Source organism: Telopea speciosissima, chromosome 6 (assembly GCF_018873765.1).
Source record: "Telopea speciosissima isolate NSW1024214 ecotype Mountain lineage chromosome 6, Tspe_v1, whole genome shotgun sequence".
NCBI lineage: Eukaryota > Viridiplantae > Streptophyta > Magnoliopsida > Proteales > Proteaceae > Telopea > Telopea speciosissima.
The window spans coordinates 1911260-1928545 of NC_057921.1; the positions used below are offsets into that span (position 1 = coordinate 1911260).

The window sequence follows — 17286 nt, forward strand, 5'->3', positions numbered from 1 at the left end:
TTAACATAATCAAATCACAGTTTAAATATGCAAGAATGATATATGAATGATAAATGGCATACACAACATATTATGATGTCAACAATCCCAAATTAAAGTCAAAACCTGAACCCACTCACCGAATAGTTTACGAATCGAGATTAGGGTTCGTTGTCCGATTCCCGTTTAGTATGCCTCCCTGATGCAGTTGGCGTTGGAAAAATTAGGAATTAAAATTTTTATTTCAGACGTAGATACAAGTAGCGTTTGAGTCGGTTGTTTTAGTCCAATTAGAGTTGCAATTTTGTTTCAGATTAAGTTACAGTTTAGTTCTGATTTCAGATTTTTCAGATTCAAAGTAGGATTAGGATTTCTTTTGCTTAGTACTATAAAATAGCATGTAACCCATAATGGGATTCAGTTTTGGATAATGAAATTTTAGTTGGTTTAGTTCGATGGCTGCCGCGAGCTGTGCGTGCATCTCCTCCCACTTCTAATTCTTCTTCTTCTTCCTCTTCTTTTACCCAGTTGCTGTTTGTGTTACTGTACTGAGAAAGGAGTGATCGAACTCCTTGCGGTTTTTTGGTGTTGGCCTGAGATCTTAATTGAGGGCAATACCCACATAGGCGATCCTAATCCAGGGGTTTCATCACTCAAATCAACCTTTGTTTGAAGATCAAGTCGAAGTAAGGACCTGCTTCCTTGTTTTACCGCCAGATCTTGTTTCAGGTCTCTTCGGTTCCTCTTCTGCTACTTTATTCCAACTGGTTGCTTGTGCTATTAAGAGGCCCTGGGGTCTAGTTGCTACTCTCAAAGTTTCTGATTGAGAGACCTCCATATGAGAGACCTCAGAAGAATCGTGAAGTCTTGCTTCGCCAGGTTCTGTTTCCCAAGGTTGAAGATAAGTTCCCTCTTTCACGATTTAGTTAGGTTCCTTTATTATTAATCTCCTTTAATTCCTTTTTCCTATATTGCCCTTCTCTTTAACCTTAAGTCCCTTTTATCTTTATTTTAAATTTCCTTCCAAGATTACCCTTTCACTTATAAGTCATCTTCATTCACGTGTGATGCCTTTGCTTTTGTTTTAGAATTCCCATTAATTACAGTTCTGCTATTCCTTCTTTACAACTTCGAATTATTTACAATTCTGCCATTACTCTTTATAAATCTTGATTTATCTACTAGTTTGCCATTCAATTTTGGATTTGAGTGCTTCTTTCCTTGGGTGGGCCCTTAAGTAACCCAATTAGGGTTATTCCAACCTGGGTCTGCATTAAATTAGTATCAGAGCCGAATTTCTGGCAGTTACTAACCATGACAGGTGGTCATGTCCATAGTTGTCACGGCGTCACGGCGATCCAAGTCGGTGGAAGGGTGTCACGTCGATATATCGACATGTCGCCCGCCATGGCAACGCCATGGCGAGCATGTCGACCATGTTTAATTTTTTATTTTCTCTATTTTTAATGTCATTGAGTATGCTATAATATATGTCCTATAACATCAAAAATCAACATGAAAGTGTACTACACTACTACTAATATACTATGCCACTATGGTTTAATTCATGAAAGTGTAACTAATATCCATTAGTGTATATGAAAGTATGAAAAATTGAAAATATAGATAACCTATCAAATAATTGAAAGCAATAGTAAAAATCAAATGATAGGCTAACCTGTTTACTGAAGCTTGATAGCAATAGTCTTTCTTCAGTGTGTGTGATTTGGAGCAAAGCAACCTGAACAAAGTAATAGGTATATATTAATATATATGAATTTGATGAAAGAGGAGAGGAAATTATGTATTTAAAAGCCAAAAAATAATTTAAGATAGATAACTGAATATAGTAATCAAAGATCAAATTATTAAAGTCAAGTAATCAACCAAATATAGATAACTTTAAGTCCTTAACTAATCTTCAAAGATCAAAGTTTAAAGTTCAAACTTCAAAGTTTAAACAATCCATAATCATAATATCCAAAAGGACCAAAACTAATTAATTATCATATTCATCTAAAAGATCTGCATTTGGCAAATTTTCTTGTCGTGGCTCTTCGACACCAACATAGTCATCTACGACATTCTCGTCGTCATTCACATCATCTTCCTCTTCTTCCTCATCTTCATCTAGCTCAGAGTCATCCTGAACATCAGCCATCCTTGAGCTACCTCTCCCTCTAGCATGTCCACGGCGTGAATATGTCACATCGGCTCTAGAGGTTGATGTTTGAGTTCTCCTTGGTCGGATGGGGGCTTCAATCGATGCCCCCATTGCTCTACCAACATCATCCCACGTGAGATCATCATTGGGATGGACTAAATCTTCCTCTGACTGGGTAACCATCCACTCACTAGACCAATCCAGCTCATCAAGAATTAGTGGATCATATGTTTTGTTTTTGCCTTCCAGCTCACGTCTCTATTGAAACCTTTCATGGAGGCGGCTATTGTATTGAAAATAGACTAGATCATTCAAACGAGAATGTTCCAATCTATTCCTCTTTTTGGTATGAATCTGAATTCATAAACAAGAGAGAACAAAAAAGTCATTTTTCAATAAAAAGACATAACAAAAGTGAAAAAAAAAAAGTCTAAAAAATAAATTAAAAGTAAATGTAATCATGTAAGTTAATACTTAATACTTAAAAACTCAAATGTGCTCCAGTTGCGCTCGCAACTAGAAGAAGAGCAACAAAGGCCTAGTATGCGTCGTGCAAGCTTTGAAAGCTCAAAAGCACGACCTCCATTTGTACTCCACCAAGTAACTATAAAAATATAATAAAAAAACTGAATTAATAGTAATACATCATAGACATAGTAGCATACAACGTAGGTACAAACTAAAAATACTAAGTTACTTTCTAGGATTTATGGTTGTCCGTTGTCTAATCGCCATATCCCTCCCGAAACAACCCTTTGAATAACTATAATCATCAATTTGCAAAGTTATCTTGTCTTGTATAGCAGGGTCAACTACCAATCTGGTCATGACATCAACCAATGAGATGTGTAGATTGGCAATTAGTTCGCCATTTTCATTTTTCTTGAACATGAAAAATTTTCCGGGATTAAGAAATAGTGCGGTTCCATACAATGGATGCTCCATCTGACACTCCCAACGCCTGTCAATGATACTTATAATTTTCTTCCACAGCCGTTCTTTATGTGTTAAATGTTCACGTATTTTCTTTTTTTCCTCTTCCATAGCAACATAAACTTCAGGCATTGCAGGCCTCTCATCACTATCAACAATCCTCAAAACAACAATAAGTGGCTTCGATGCTCTAATAAAATCCTCCACAGTGTTCCAAAATGGTACATCAAACACCGTTTCTTCCACTTTCTTTCCAGCCTCTGTCTTTGACAAATTAGAACCCTTCCACTCATTAGAAATAAACAAATGCTTCAATGCATCCTTATGCCTAACTAAGCTCTGACATGTCAAACAAGCAGTTGCAAATCTAGTAACTGCAGCTCTCACAAGATCTTTTTGTCCAGTTCTTTTCCTCATTGCATCAAGAAGACGTGTGTGCCTGTAGATGAAGGTGGTTATTTTTTTTGCCTTACCTATCACATTCTTAAAGTCTTTCAGACCACCTATATCCTCCAACATCAGGTCTAAACAATGGGTTGCACAAGGAGTCCAGTATAGCTTTCTTCTCTTTTCCATAAGCATTTTACCAGCCAACTTATAGTTTGAAGCATTGTCAGTCACAACTTGAATGACATAATCCTCACCAAACTCATCAATTTTGCTATCAAGCAATTCAAATAGCATTTGTGCACTTTGAACCATACCAGATGCATCAACAGATCCCATGAAATAAGTCCCCTCTGGACAGTTAACGAGAAAATTAATTAAGTGCCTTCCCCGTTTATCCGTCCATCCATCAGACATAAGAGTGCACCCATACTACTTCCAATATTCTTCATATTTTTTCTTCATCTCTGCAGTTTCATTCACAACATTTCTTAACAATGGCACTCTCACTTGATGATATGAAGGTGGAATATATCCAGAACCATATTGTGCAATAGACTCGCACATCACCTCAAAGGTCCTTGCCTTAATAGCATTGAATGGGATACCTTGCTGATACAACCACTTAGCAATGTGATAATCAACTCTAGCTTTTTGTTCTGGTGTCCTAAAACGGTTCTCTATAGTAGTCTGAGTAGAACTACTATTATGCCTCTCATTGACTACTTGCTCAGGAGTCCGTCTAACATGAGCATCCATGGGACCCCTTACTTGAGGCTGAGTAACCTTTCTTTTCTTAGCAATTGTCCCAGAGCTAGGAGCCACCCTAGCATTGTAGGGTGCAGGATTGTCCTTCTAGTGTATCTTTGATTGTATTTGCCCTCCAACTTCTACAGCATCATCATCACTATCATCATCATCCAATACTTCTGTAATTTGTTTCTTCTTTTTTTTATTTAGAGCTTCCCTCATCACTTGAGAAATAGAATCATTCGTCTTGGTACACTTAATAACGTCTCCATATCCACCCACCAAATGTTGCTTCAATCTTTTAATTCCACAACTCATTTCTTTACCACAAAGGGTGCATTTAACAACATTCTTGTTTGTTAGATCTGGCCAATACCCATACTTCCACCCAGGGTCATTTGATTTGGCCTTTCTTGCTGGGTCTTTGCTTGGATCATATCCTGGAGTAGCTCCAGTACTTACAATATTTTCACCCCCACTACTAATTGGTGTAGAACCATCCATTAATTGAGTGAAAGACACTAGTAGACTACAAAGGTAACAAAACAAAAAAAAAAAAACAATTAAACTGATTTTTAGCATATTAACATTAAGCTGAACTAGGATGGAAAACGATCAAAACACAAAGTCCAAGTACTGGTTTTTAGGATTAACATTAATGGATGGAGGAAAAAAAAACTGAAATTATGGAGTTGAATATGTGCTTGCTGCTGTTGTGTGTGTGTGACATCACGTGAGTCTGTGATCGAGACCGTGAGTGAAATCGGTGAATAGTGATGGACTACGGCTGTAATAACTATTAAATCCCTCCCCCTTGTCTCTCGACTCTCTCCCTGTCTCTGTGTGTGCAAGTGTAACTGTGTATGTGTGGGCTCGTGGTCTGTGCCTGTGTGCAAGGTAAGAAGAAGAAAAATCAAAAACAAACACCTTCTTCTGTGGTGATGCAACCCCGCAAATGCAAGGCAAGAAAAAGGAAAAAAACCAAAAACAGAGATAGTTCGCTGTAATAAATCCCTCCCCCTTCGTCTCTCGACTCTCTCCCTGTCTCTGTGTGTGACACTTGTGTGTATGTGTGCACTGTGCGGAGGCAAGAAGAAGAAAAAAAAATGCAAGGCAAGAAGTCCCAAGTCTCATGATTGTAAGCAAGCTAGTTGCAAGGCAAGAAGAAGAAAAAAAAAAAAAAAAAACCGAGAGGACTATGGTTACAAGAATGGAATAAATCCCTCCCCCTCTCTCTCGACTATGTCCCCTGTCTCTGTGACTCTCTGTGATTGTACATGCAAAGAAGAAAAAGAAAAAGAAAAAAACCGAGAGGGCTATGGTTACAAGACGATGGAATGAATCCTTCCCCCTCTGTCTCTCGACTATGTCCCTGTCTCCGTGACTGTACAAGCAAAGAAGAAAAAAGAAAAAAGAAAAAAGAAAATAAAAACCGAGAGGAGTCGAGGACTACTAATTGAAATAAATCCCCCGTCTCTCGACTCTCTCCCTGTCACTGTGTGTGTAAATGTGGCTGTGCAAGGCAAGAGAAAAATAAAAATAAAAACGATACTATCGGTGTAATCACTACCTGGAGGTGGGAGGAGAAGAATGAAGAAGAAGAAGTTAAGAAGAAGAAGAAGAGGTCTACCGGGAGGAGGAAGCAAGGCAAGAGAAAAATTACAAAAAAAAACGATACTCTGGTGTAATCACTACCTGGAGGCTGGGAGGAGAAGAACTGAAGAAGAAGAAGTTAAGAAGAAGAAGACGAGGTCTGCCTGGGAGGAGGAAGAAGATCCAAATTAAAAAAAAATTAAAAATTTACTTACTTGGAGAGTTGGAGTCTGGAGATTGCCTGGGAGCTCGAGAAGTTCGAACTTCGAACTTGTTCGAAGGCTGCGAGACTCGAGAGTTGCAGGAAGCGAGGAAGTTACCGTTGCCGCTTGCCGGAGTCACGATCCCTCTCCTCTCGATTTTCCTTTTGCGATTTCTATTTCCCCCATTAGGGTATAACCGTATAAGACTATAAGTTATTATGTTTATTTAAGTTTTATGATAATGTATATTGCAGGTGTAACTTGAAAAAGTTACACCTCCAATACACATTAACGAAAAAGCATCTAAGTTATTAAATCGTTTTTAAAAAAAAAAAATATATAAACCTGACTTTTATACATTAAATGTTCAAATATCGGTCGACATACCCATATATCGTGGTATGGCGTCCATGGCGAAGCCATGGCGACGCCATGGAAGCCATATCGCTTGATATTTATACATATACCATGGCGGATCTAGATATGCCCTTTCCCCCAGCGCCAGGACGCCATGACAACTATGGTCATGTCACCAACGCTGAGTTGCACAAGTTATATCTAGAATTGATTGAGAATCAACAAAAGAGTGAGGCCAAGATAGAGGCCAGGTTTGAGAGGAATGAAGCTAAACTTGACAAATTTATGGAAGAGATTCTTGCTTTTATGAAGAGACCTGACAAGCAAGTTGAAGCAGGAACGTCTGCACCAGTTCCTTAGTTTCATACCTTACAGATCGAAGGTACACCTCAAAGGCAACCTGATCCAGTTATACCCCAAGACATTACACGACAATTTTCTGATAGGGACTATGCCATCAAAGTTGAAGTTCCAGAGTTCAGTGGTAAAAAGGGGCCAAAGGAATTTCTTGATTGGCTTACCAAGGTTGAAAGGATCTTTGCTTATAAATCCTTTTCGGACGAGAAAAAGTGTGAACTTATCCTCACCAAATTTATTGGGTATGCATGTTCATGGTGGGATGACGTATTACACTCGAGGCTTATCAAGCGACTTGGACCCGTTACCAATTGGGAGGTCATGAAACAGATTCTGAACGAGAAATTTGTTCCTCTTAATTATGAGGCAGAATTGTTTCACAAATTGATCAATATTCAACAAGACAGCAAGAATGTAGATACTTATACTCTAGAGTTCCACAAATTATCGTCAAGGTGCCGACTTCGGGAGATAGATCGACAATGGGTTATGAGATATATCAGCGGGTTAAATACTGAGATTTGATTAAAGTTGGCTAACATTGAATTCAGGTCCATTGATTTGGCCATAGCTCATGCCAAGACTGCTGGATCAATAGGTTGCCGCACCGGCCTCAGATTTGGACCCGGGTGAGAAACTGCCAACTTTTCTATGATCCGGTTATTTCCAAGTACGTATCATCCGTTGCGTTATCCACTGCTTCATCCGTCGTCTCTGCGGCCGCCAAAAGCCTACCCTCGTTTTCTCGTTGATGACCTTCGTTATTGGGCAAATCGATTCCACAAGCGTATCTGGCGGCCCCTTAGATCAGGCACAATCCCCCGCCTGCTCACGTTCCTTACCAACAACCCAGAGCTTCGCCGGCGAAGCGAGGCTTTTCACCGAAGAGAAGTATAGTTATCTGAAGAATATGCTCAAGACTCCTTCAACATATGAACACTCACCACAGAACGAAGAAAAGAAGCCTGAACCCCATAGAGTGGAAGAAAAGAAGCTGAAATCTAACAAAGGTAATGATTGGTTGAAGAACATTGTGTGCCGTAATTGTGGTGAAAATGGTCATTTTGGCAATAAATGTCCCAATAAAACTCGTCCCATAAATATAGCAGAGAAACAACCAATAGAGAAGGATGATTCTGATGGTGAAGGTTTTGAAGCTTACCCACCTGACGACAATGACTTCACTTATGATGTTGATGAAGTTGAAGCTCACTCTGCCAGCCTTACATCATTCGCAAAGGGGCTTGTTGATAAAGCTCCTCTCTTCAGGCAAAAGGGTATACTTCTGTATGGTACAGGTTCCACAAATGTTCATACAGTTGTTGACACTGAAGCAGAAGCCAATTTCATCTCTGTTGATTTTGTTCGAGCATATAACCTTCCACAAAAACAGTTTTTTAAGAACATTCATGTGCGAGGTTTTGGACCTACAGCTCGAGAAGAGGCCACTGCAGTAGTTCGAGTACACCTAAAGTTTGGCCCATTATAGTACCATGTGCCTTGCTTAGTCACCTTGTTGGCGCACTGCGACATTCTTCTAGGGCGACCTTGGCAGCGGCATGCTGGTATTCTCTATGATGGTGCACGAAACACCATCAAAGCAAAGCAAGGAGGGTGTACTTTTCTAATGTTGCCTCATGCATTGCAGGATATGCCGCGGCGAAAACAATTTTCTCCTCCTTCAGCTATGGATCACTCTCTCCTCCCTACTCATGGAGTCGCAGTTCGATCGTCTACCTCAAGATACGTGCCACCTCACCGTCGAAATGATTACAGAGGCATCTTGGGTTTGCGACCTAACTCAACGGAGTCGAGTTCTTTTAAGACCGGGAGAGTTGATGCAGTTGGGCGTTGGAAAAATTAAGGATTAAATTTTTTATTTCAGTTGTAGATACAAGTAGTGTTTGAGTCAAAGTTGTTTTAGTCCAATTAGAGTTGCAATTTTGTTTCGGATTAAGTAAGAGTTTAGTTCTGATTTCAGACTTTTTAGATTCAAAGTAGGATTAGGATTTCTTTTGCTTAATACTATAAAATAGCATGTAACCCTCGATGGGATTCAGTTTTGGATAATGAAATTTTATTTGGTTTAGTTCGATGGCTGCCGCGAGCTGTGCGTGCATCTCCTCCCACTTATAATTCTTCTTCTTCTTCCTGTTCTTTTACCCAGTTGCTGTTTGTGTTACTGTACTGAGAAAGGAGTGATCGAACTCCTTGCGGTTCTTTGGTGTTGGCCTGAGATCTTAATTGAGGGCAATGCCCACATAGGCGATCCTAATCCGGGGGTTTCATCACTCAAATCAACCTTTGTTTGAAGATCAAGTCGAAGTAAGGACCTGCTTCCCTGTTTTACCGCCAGATCTGGTTTCAGGTCTCTTCGGTTCCTCTTCTGCTACTTTATTCCAACTGGTTGCTTGTGCTATTAAGAGGCCCTGGGATGTAGTTGCTACTCTCAAAATTTCTGAATGAGATACTTCCATATGAGAGAGATCTCAGAAGAATCGTGAAGCCCTGCTCCATCTGGTTCTGTTTCCCAAGGTTGAAGATAAGTTCCCTCTTTCACGATTTAGTTAGGTTCCTTTATTATTAATCTCCTTTAATTCCTTTTTCCTATATTGCCCTCCTCTTTAACCTTATGTCCCTTTTATCTTTATTTTAACTTTCCTTCCAAGATTACCCTTTCACCTATAAGTCATCTTCATTCACGTGTGTGATGCCTTTGCTTTTGTTTTAGAATTCCCATTAATTACAGTTCTGCCACTCCTTTACAACTTCAAATTATTTACAATTCTGCCATTACTCTTTATAAATCTTGATTTATCTACTAGTTTGCCATTCAATTTTGGATTTGAGTGCTTCTTTCCTTGGGTAGTCCTGTCAGCAACCCAATAAGGGTTATTCCAACCTGGGTCTACATTAAATTAGTAACAAGTGGTTTGCATTAAATTAGAAGAAGAAGAAGAATTAGAAGTGGGAGGAGATGCACGCACAGCTTGCGGCAGCCATCGAACTAAACCAAATAAAATTTCATTATCCAAAACTGAATCCCATCGTGGGTTACATGCTATTTTATAGTATTAAGCAAAGAAATCCTAATCCTACTTTGAATTTGAAAAGTCTGAAATCAGAACTAAACTCTAACTTAATCCGAAACAAAATTGCAACTCTAATTGGACTAAAATAACTCGACTCAAACACTACCTGTATCTACGGCTGAAAATAACTTGACTCACTCCCCGCACGAGTGTTGATGCCTAGGGAGGTGTGAAAGAGGGTTAGAAATAGTAGGTGGGGACCCAAGAGGATCCTCATAGGGTTGTCTAAGGCTAAAGCATTTTAGAACAGGAACGGTTGCACGGGCGGTTGCATCAGCAACTTGCAACTGTCCTTGTGACCACCCAGGTATAAACCCTCGGGTGACTACGGTTTTAAGGCCGGTTTCATATCATAGTGCATCCGGCCCATGCGATCGCCCATTGGCAGAGCCTAACGGTTGCACAACCGGTTGTAACCGATCGTGTGACCGCCAAAGGTAAAATACTAGGCCCGACGGTTGCATGGGCGGTTGCATAAGCAATCTAGAAAACAGCCGTGCGACTGCTTGAGGTAATACCCGAGATTTGAAGGGCTTCACCTCCCCAAGCCATTCCACTTGGGCTTCAAAGCCCCAAGGGTTAGGGTAAGGTGTCCTAGGTCTACTAGGGTCTCAATAACCCCATTCAATCCAAGGGTTCAATGAATTCGAAGGGTTGGATCTCATAAGACTTAAGGTTAGGGTTTTTTTGACAATGAACCCCATGTTCATGAGAATGCCCAAAGAGGGGGGGGGGATCTTTAGGGATGTATTTGGAGGGCTTCAAAGCCCCAAGGGTTAGGGGAAGGTGTCCTAGGGTCTACTAGGGTCTCAATAACCAATTCAATCCAAAGGTTCAATGAATTCGAAGGGTTGGATCTCATAAGACTTAGGGTTAGGGTTTTTTTGACAATGAACCCTAAGCTCATGAGGATGTCCAAAGAGGGGGGCGGGATCTTAAGGGATGTATTTAAAGGTTAAAACCCTTCTAGGAGGGTGTAGTATGGTGTCAAGGCCACACCTTGGGTTCTAAGTGGAAACCTAGATCATTCTCAACCCAAACATTTCCCAAAACCCAAAATAAGAGGGGGTTAGAGGGGGTATTCATGGACTTAACTTGTTCAAGGATGTCCAATGGATGCCCTCCACTAGTCCAAGCTTCCTCCCAATCCCCTTCCTTCTCTCTCCTTCTCCCTTTCTTTCACTTGGCCCCACGGTGTTGGTAGGTGAGGTCTTAATGGCCCAATGAATGCTCAGTTTTCTTTGTATATACTTAAACCCATTTAGGGTCCGTTTGGCTAGGCATAGATAGGTTTGAATGCATTTAAGTTTAAGTTGGGCATTGTGGGCCAATACTCTTGGCCTCAAATGGTGAGGATGGATGAGAGTGGTGGAGTCCACTGTGTCCGGGGGTGCTAATCCTGTGCCCGAAACACGAGACAAGTGGGTCCCAAACAAGAACCATCTCAAAAGAGGTTCAACAACACTGGTGGTTGCAAGGCCGGTTGCATTAGCAGTCTTGCAACCTTCCATGGAGAAAAGGGCTGTTCACAAGGGTTTTGCTTCTGGGCCTTGGCCCGCACTTCAATGGCTTCTAAGGAAATGTGAACAAGTGATAATTAGGGTTAGGAACTTACCCCTCGTGTGATCCCCTCGCCCATCAAGGCGTGCCTTGCCGGGCCTCGAAGAGTTTCTCCATTTTAGTGCATACTTCACAATAGCATTGAGGATCTAGGTGGCACGACACCGGGTTCTCCTTTCGAAATTCCTCACTTCCGGGGCTCATACTCGGACGGTAGTCGGTAAAATCATTGTCGACGAATTTCCCCCACTCCCGGTTGAGGAAATCTATCTTCGACGGCTAAACCAATGTGCCGATCGATGATCTTGTGACTTGGCGTGATGACCATTGCTTACAACTCATTGGCATAGGTGACAGCTTCATCTACGTGGCACAAAATAAACAATTAACTTGTTAGGGTCTCGGGGTACGGGTATAACACACTCAAACTGGACATAGTTCGTCTCCGTGCAACTGGGTTTGGGTCGGTTCAAGGTAGTGCACCAGTTGGGTCGGCCCGTTCCAAGATTCTTCTGCATCAAAACCTTGCTGAACTCTTTGGGGCTGAGAGCCTAGAAGAGTGCATTGAGTGCCTTTGAATTTAGTGTAGCGACTGCCTTTTCATCAGTAGTTCATTTGGATTTTGCCGCCTTCACAACAACTCCTTCAACACAAGGGTACCATATACCCAATTTCTCCATTTGGATTTTGCCTTTTTAACAACTCCAACGGTTTCCATAGGTACCGTATACCCAATTTCAATGTTGTCCCAATAGTCGTAGCCGAGGGACTGTAGGAACACCATCATCCTCATTTTCTAGCTGTTGAAGTTCTTGCATTGAACGTTAGTGGATGGGTTGTGGAAAAAACTTCACTTTGACCAAAACAAGTTTGGGAGACTATCTCACTCTTCAGATTGATTGCATCATTTTGAAGAGAACTTGGCTCTGTTATCACATGTTAGGATTGGAAATCTCCCAGAGGGGGGTGAATTGGGATATAAAAATTGATGTTCAAAAACTTATGACAATGGTAAACGTGGAAGCTATTTGGTTTTTGAACAGTCACCCACACTCAAGAATATGTAGGGGAAAAGATTTAGAGTGGTTCGGGAAACTCCCTATGTTCATTACCAAGGCTCCTCAAGTACTTTGATTTCTACTATCTCAATTGCTTTCCTAGGTGGCAATCAAATCCTTACACTATAGTTTTTCCATGATTCACTACAAGCCCAAGGTGATTTCCAAGGCTCAAACCAAAACTTGACATGTCACCTCATGATTCTTCTTGTGTGAATGATCTCCACACATGAAACTTATAACACTTTCAAGAAGCGAGAAGAAAAGAATACTTTTAAGAAGGTGAAATGGAAAAATAAAGCTCAACTTCTCCCACAAAACAATAAAACCCAAAGTTGAAAAGAATAATAAGTTAAAGCACATAAACAGTGTTGTGTAAAGTTATTTGGAAATGTTGAAGAAACCCCGTTAAATAGGCTCAAGGTGTTTATGATAGAATATCTTAGATGTGAGCAAAAACACTGAGCGGAGTTCCACTGAACTCCAATGGTAAAAAGTCTAGCCATTGGACGGTTAAATTTATTACCATTGAAATTCAGCCAAGTAGGCGTTCTTATAGTTGTGCAACGTTTGCATCAGCTCAGTGGACGTCTTCAAACGTCTGATTGACTGAGGGACTCTCTGACATGTCTGAAAGTTAAGCTTGGTAGTTTATGTCCGCGTGATTAACGGGATGTCTCCTTAAGGGCGTGGATGTTTCCATGCTTATGAAGACGTCTCTTCACTCGGAAACCCAATTTATATTGTAACAATGATCGGGCAGCTGCATGGGTATGCAAACGTCTGCCCAGCTCAGTGAACGTCTCCTTTCACTCGACGACCTTTGACAAAGGACTTAAAACAATATTCTAATTTAACAGACGTCTCTGTGACTTAGTGGGCATCTCCTTTGTCAGTGGATTTGACTCAATGATCTTAACCATTTAAGTTCAAGGGTTTTCCAATTAGGTCAGTAGCTTTTAGAGGGCTTTAAAGTATGTGGGAGGGGCAAATGTACGCAGCCTTACTTCTTGCTTCGCATGAGAGGCTGTTTCCAAGTTTTTGAACCCACAACCAACAGGTTGCAATAGCATAACTTAACCGTTGCATTAAGGTTCGCTCACTAGTTACAAAGATAAACAATAAAATACAAAAATCTATGCTAATGGTGTCTTCTTCTTCATGATGGTTCAAAGACTAAGTTCTTCATTTCAAGTCTTGAAGATCTCTAGTTCAAGCTTTAGACAACCATTCTCTTTTGCTCCAAGATTCTTGTATACACTTCTACATGTACTCTTGATGTAGATTTATCACCAAACTGGGCTTCTTTTATTAGGAATAAGTCTAGGGTTTGGTTATATACATGTTGGGCCTTTATTCCCAAGGGTTTTCTATGTAATAGGCCACTTTAATGAGCCTAAACTAGGGGTACATAGGTTGCATACGGGATTAGCCCAATACTTAGTTTATTTTTATGTTTTTTAATTGAACCGGTTCAAATTGGTTGCATCCAATTGGTTCAATTTAAGTGATCATGTGACTTGGTTAAGTGGTCATGTGATGTAAGTTGGGCTGAATTAGGACTCTATAAGTCCAGCCATGTTTTGAGTCTATTTCCTTTAGTATTCTAGTTTCCTATTCAGTTTAAGTTACCTAATAGGTTAGGGATAGGGTTAGGCCATTCCTTTTTAGTGTCTAAGTCTATTTTTGAGTCTTCTATATAAGTTTGTAAGGGAGGCCAGCATTGTACACGAATTTAATTAATGACAAAGCTTTTGTTTGCTGCCATAGTTGCTGTTTTGCTCTGTTGAGTGAACCTTGTGAGTAATATCAAGGCTACCTTGTGGGTAATATCAAGGTGAAGGGATTGGTGGACTCCGATCGACTCCTTGCATCTTGTAGATTGGGAGGTCCTCTCTTAACTTTTCTTCAATGTGCTACTGCTGGAGATCAGTGTTAATTCAAGTAAGTAGTTTTATAATTTTGCAATTTCATTCCTCTTCTTAATCCTCCACTTAACCCTAATCGAAACCCTAACCCTAACCGGGTGATCCTATTACCCTGGTTCCTAGTGGGACTACTCCTACTTAGGACTACATTAAAATTGGTATCAGAGCTATGGCGAAGGGAAGCTCCAACCTAACCTCGAAAGGCCCACCTCCCTTCTTTTTTTGAGACCCAGTTGTTGATGAGAGGCGACGTAACAATATTATTTCACAATCCGTGGTGGATATGTTGTCCCAATCAGGAGAGATTTGCATCATGCCTACAGGTAAAGTCTTTGTTGAATTTAGGTGTTCTTCATACCATGATGGTGCTTGGTGTAAGCCGGTACCATCTCCAAGGAGCGTTATTCCAGTAGGTTGTAATTGGTTAGACGAGCGACAAGGTTGGATTGAACCTGAAAACAACTCGTGTGTCCTACCTGATTGACACCGTCTATACCATTGTTTTACTTTAAAAGGGTTACAACCAAAGGTGACCACATTGACTTTACAACCACAGGGAATGCCAAACATGTCAACTCAAACGCAAGTGGCATCGACTGTGTTTGAAGTTTCACCAACGGTTGATGCGCCAACAAAAGACTCTACTAAGGCGGTTTGTGTTGAAGAGATTCAAGAACCTATAGCTAAAGAAATTCAAGTAGACCAAGCTGCACCAGTAGTTGAGAAGCTCGGCCATCAAATTGATGTGGAGGTCCAAAACACAATTGTAGAAGATTGTACTGAAGAGGTATACATTGAAGAGAACAAAGTAGACAAAGCTGAAACAGTAGAAGATGAAAAGCTAATTGAGAGCATTCCAAAGGAAAACAATGACCTTCAAGATGCTGTTCTTGAAGAGGTGGAGCTTGTGTCTCATGCATTAGATGAGAAGGTTGCTAACATTGAAGGCTCTATGGACGAGACATTGACAGTTGCTGCTGATTCAAAGAAAGAACACAGAGTTTGTTATGCCACCATGGTTCTTCGAAGAGAAAGCTCCACACATTGAAGATTTTATCCCCAATGTTCCTGCTTCATTGGAATTCTGTTTGGGGATGGTCAAAGCTGCTACTCACATGTTATTTCCCCCTTATCATTACAAAATTCGAGGACGAATTTTTTCAAGCTGGGAAGAGTTGATGCAGATTTATCACCAAACTGGGCTTCTTTTATTAGGAATAAGTCTAGGGTTTGGTTATATACATGTTGGGCCTTTGTTCCCAAGGGTTTTCTATGTAATAGGCCACTTTAATGAGCCTAAACTAGGGGTACATAGGTTGCATACGGGATTAGCCCAATACTTAGTTTATTTTTATGTTTTTTAATTGAACTGGTTCAAATTGGTTGCATCCAATTGGTTCAATTTAAGTGATCATGTGACTTGGTTAAGTGGTCATGTGACAACTTAAGTGGTCATGTGATGTAAGTTGGGCTGGATTAAGACTCTATAAGTTCAGCCATGTTTTTGAGTCTATTTCCTTTAGTATTCTAGTTTCCTAGTCAGTTTAAGTTACCTAATAGGTTAGGGATAGGGTTAGGCCATTCCTTTTTAGTGTCCAAGTCTATTTTTGAGTCTTCTATATAAGTTTGTAAGGGAGGCCAGCATTGTACACGAATTTAATTAATGACAAAGCTTTTGTTTGCTGCCATAGCTGCTGCTTTGCTCTGTTGAGTGAACCTTGTGAGTTATATCAAGGCTACCTTGTGGGTAATATCAAGGTGAAGGGATTGGTGGACTCCGATCAACTCCTTGCATCTTGTAGATCGGGAGGTCCTCTCTTAACTTTTTTTCAATTTGCTACTGTTAGAGATCAGTGTTAATTCAAGTAAGTAGTTTTATAGTTCTGCAATTTCATTCCTCTTCTTAATCCTCCACTTAACCCTAACCGAAACCCTAACCCTAACCGGGTGATCCTATTACCCTGGTTCCTAGTGGGGCTACTCCTACCTAGGACTACATCAACTCTCTTTGATGTTGATATATGTATGTGATTGATTAGACCTTCACAATCAAACACATGTTAGTAATCCCAATATTATTATCATCCAAGGTTGTTTCATCACCAAAACATAGAGGCATGGATCTTATGATCAATAAATTGAAATTACAAAATTAATCTCAATAATTAAATAAAAAACCCCTAAATGACCCTGATGGACCAAAAATCAGCTTTACACTTGGTTCTTCTCGGTCTGGGTCTCCAGACTGGATCAAGCCGGTCCAACCATGGAAGTACAACTACCTGTATGTGTTGGACACTGGTAACCGTGTCCATGTCCGTGTTACCTAAAACTCTATATTAGGCAAGGAACTAAAACTCGGAACTCGACCTTGGAAAAAACCGAGTTGACTCGAGATCTCGGTCTAGTTGGTGTATTTTTTGTTTTTTTTTTTCAACTCGAAGGCTAGTTTCGGTGGGTTTTAGACCTAGTTTGGGTTTGAAAGCTTTCCAACAAATCCAAGATTGCTTAAATCTGATTTATATTCAAGTAATTATGTATCGGTCAAACTTCATTGTGTGCGCGAATGCTGTCAAAAGCGCTCTGAATGAAATAGTTTTTTGGACAGCAAAACAAATGAATATTTTACCGCACTTTTGGTTTTTAGCAATGTTTTACCATATTAAGATTTATGGAATTTTTAGATTTGAGAAAACCCCAGCATTAAAAAGTTGAAAATTGCACCTACCGTCGAAAATCCAGTTTTTGTTCTTGAACTGGGGGGTTGACTTTTTTCCTTTTGGAATTTGATTTTTTAACTATTTTTAATGGATTAAAATAGGGGGTTTTTGCTTATTTATGAATAATATCTTAAGTAAATGCTCATTTACTTTAATGATATTAGGCATAAATAAGTGTTTGTCCTATGTTTGTCCTGGTTTCTGG

General features: G+C 40.2%; 1 protein-coding gene across 1 annotated transcript in view; it reads left to right on the forward strand.

Moving 5' to 3' along the window:
* Nucleotides 1–17286, forward strand: part of LOC122665233 (putative ankyrin repeat protein RF_0381) — a 35415-nt gene that overhangs the window by 6104 nt on the left and 12025 nt on the right. The gene's annotated exons all lie outside the window — the stretch shown is intronic.